Source organism: Pyrus communis, chromosome 14 (genome assembly GCF_041283825.1).
Source record: "Pyrus communis isolate YQ-2024b chromosome 14, ASM4128382v1, whole genome shotgun sequence".
NCBI classification, from domain to species: Eukaryota; Viridiplantae; Streptophyta; class Magnoliopsida; order Rosales; family Rosaceae; genus Pyrus; species Pyrus communis.
This window is the reverse complement of record NC_142578.1, coordinates 2,137,458-2,140,575: the sequence shown is the minus strand read 5'-3', so window position 1 is coordinate 2,140,575 and position 3,118 is coordinate 2,137,458.

The following is a 3,118-nucleotide window of genomic DNA, read 5'->3' as shown; positions in this document are numbered from 1 at the left end:
CCCAGAAGCTAGATTAGTTTCAACTTTTTACCTTCCAAAACACATCAAAAAAATACGTGCATGGTCAAGTAGTAGACTAGCTAGCAGTACTACTGCCATTACTAGATCTTTTGGATAACAAACGATGAATACCGGAAGAATGAACGTAGCCAAGTTGGCTAGTGTTAAGATAGCAAATGGAACTATGATGAATAAGAAGTTTTTCATTGATTGGAATATTGATTGAATTACAAAGAGAGAGAGAGAGAGAGAGAGAGAGAGAGAGAGAGAGAGAGAGATTCTCTTACATAACAACACTAACAATTTTTCACAATTTCAGCAACAATCCATCCTATACTATAGCATCCCCCTCACGGTTGGAGCAGCAAATCTTGTATGGAGCAGTCAAACATGAGATTGCTGCAAAGAACAGAGCACACATTTTAGAGGAGTACACCTAGTGTTAAATTCAAATTATTCTCTCCGTAGTTTTAATTAAATTAAATTATTACTCGGATCAAAACTTCAAAGACTTGAAAAGGATTAATCAGAAAAAAGTACAAGGTTAAGAGGGCGGATGGCAATTGCTTGGCAAAACCCAAGCTCAATAATGGGGTCAAAATTGGCCCAGCTTTTCTATGTTTCAAATTAACTTCCATTGTTGTTCCCTACCCAATTTCTAAAGGCTGTAGTGGCCTAGGAGATGGAAGTTTTGTTTCAACTTTCATGAACTGAAACGAAACCCAAATCAATACTCTCTTGGGCCTTTTGGCTGAAGTAAAGAACATGATGGATCCAAAGCGACACACACGCACATCAAACATCTACAAATTATATGAAAAAAGAAAGAAACCATCCCCCACAAGGAATCCAAAGCCATTGATGTGCCCTCACACCATGAGATGTTTAATGTGGGTATGTACTGCGCCCGACATTATACATTAAACTTGGGGCTGGAAATTTTTCATTTCATTTGATGTTGCCCTTCACTAGTGTACTTTTTGGTTGCTCTTAACAAGTGAAACTAGTGAAGTTTTAGGAAATTCAGGATGTTTTTCTATTTAGGCAGATAATTGAAAAATCCTTTTTGGTTACATGGTCAGAGTCAGTCAAATCCTAGACTTATCATACTACTAACTTGTTACTCTACAACTCCCTTAATCTTTTGGCTAATCCCAAAAGTTTAAATATATAGAAGATTTTGTTTCCAAACGTTGTCCTGTGTTGAATTTATTGTTGGCATAATTTATTATCTCTAACAATAAAAATCGATAGAAGTGATCTATGAGTTTATTTACGGTAAATTATTTTGGTCATTTCATGAAAAATCTGTCAATATCCTCGTTAAATTTTCATGTGAACGATCACGTGACAATCTTTTTAAGGATATTTTTGTCAAACTAACCACTCCACTTAATAAGAATATTGACAGATTTTTTAATGATTTTGGTGGACAAACTCAATGATCATTTCTATCGATTTTCATTGTTAGAGACCAAAATGAAGAGTTATGCCAATCTCATTAATCATTTTAGCTAAAAAGCTTTTATTGTTTAGGTCATCTTAGTCTTGTGTGTATCAAGTTCGCAATTGTTGTGAGTCAAAATCACATCTTATTTATATGAGTCCGATACAAAAACGGACACTTATATAGGACCAAGTCCAAGGCTAAAATCACCTTCCAAATATTCATCCTATTGAAAAACGGTCTTTGTAAACCTTGTGAACATGATAAACATGTGACACAAATATTTTGCGACTTGCACGTTTTTTCAGGGCCATGTAGTTTTTTTGCCTATGCTCTTGAGTGTTGTTGTTAAAATAATATTGATTATGTCTGGATATAAGTTATAACTAGTGCTCTTTCTTTGCAGTTTTGTGGGTGATCCTTCTTGCTGCAACCAGTTAATTACTTCATAAAAATAAAAAAAATAAAAAAACTGCGGTCTTTATCTTTTATTTTCTAATTGCTTGCATGCCAAGGCTGCCAAGTGCTTAGATAGGATTTTATGACTCGTTTAGATGTGCTTTTAAAATATTTGAAAGTGTTTTAGATAAAATATTTTTGAATTCTAAAAATGCTTCATGCACTTTAATTTAGTCATTTTTCAAGATTTAATTGCATTTTTACTAAGAATTTATTCTAAAATATTTTTACCAAAAACGCTTTTAATTAATTTAAAAACACATACAAACGAGCTGTTAATTCAATTCCAAAAAATCCTAGAAGTTAAAAAACTACAGCTTTCAAATGCTTGTGGAGGCAGGTTACTAGTATTGACTTGCCACAAAAGGAGGAGGGGGACTACACTAATTCACATGGCAATGTGAGTCCACGACAAATTGACAGTGACAAGTTGACAACACGAGCCATAACATTGTTTATAGACATGCTTCTATCTGGACCTTAGCTGGCTTCAGCCTTCAGAGTTGTATCTGAATGGTCTAATGTATGTTATGTCGTCAAATTGGTCCCTTTCATATGCAATTATAATGATAATTTTTTATTATTTTCATACACTTTTATCTTTAATTTTTTTTGTTCTTAATTTGGTCAATAATCCATGAAATTTACATTCAATCTGATGACTCTTGGGTCTTATGTGCATACGTCTTTATCTCGAGAATTCAAGGACCTTGTTTCCTCTGCCTTTATGGCCTAATGTGGTATCTTTTCAACCAAGTAATTTCAAGGAAACATTTTCTTGCATACAAGTTACAACCAGGAAAGAATCCTCACACACAGTTGGGGATATATACGTGTGTTAACATTTCATGATTACAAGATGAGAGATGTATACGAGAGGATATAATCCTAGTTATACAGCAAAATCTCTCAAGGATCAGAGGGACAAACAGAAGGATTGGCATATATATTGTAAACACAAAATTATCTATAACAATTGAAACAAGAACACGTGTACAAAATAATAAATTTGTATTAATGAATTTAGGCACACAATCTTTGTAGCTATTCTTTTGCAAGAATATTCCTCTAATTCGATCTCCAAAGTAAAATTCGATTCAAACGTGGTGAACTGTTGATTTTTAATCGGGCTTGTAATTTCTTCAAGGAGCGTCGAGGTTTGATCTTGAATGAAATAGAACCACGAGGAGCTTCACATAGTGAGTCATCTTC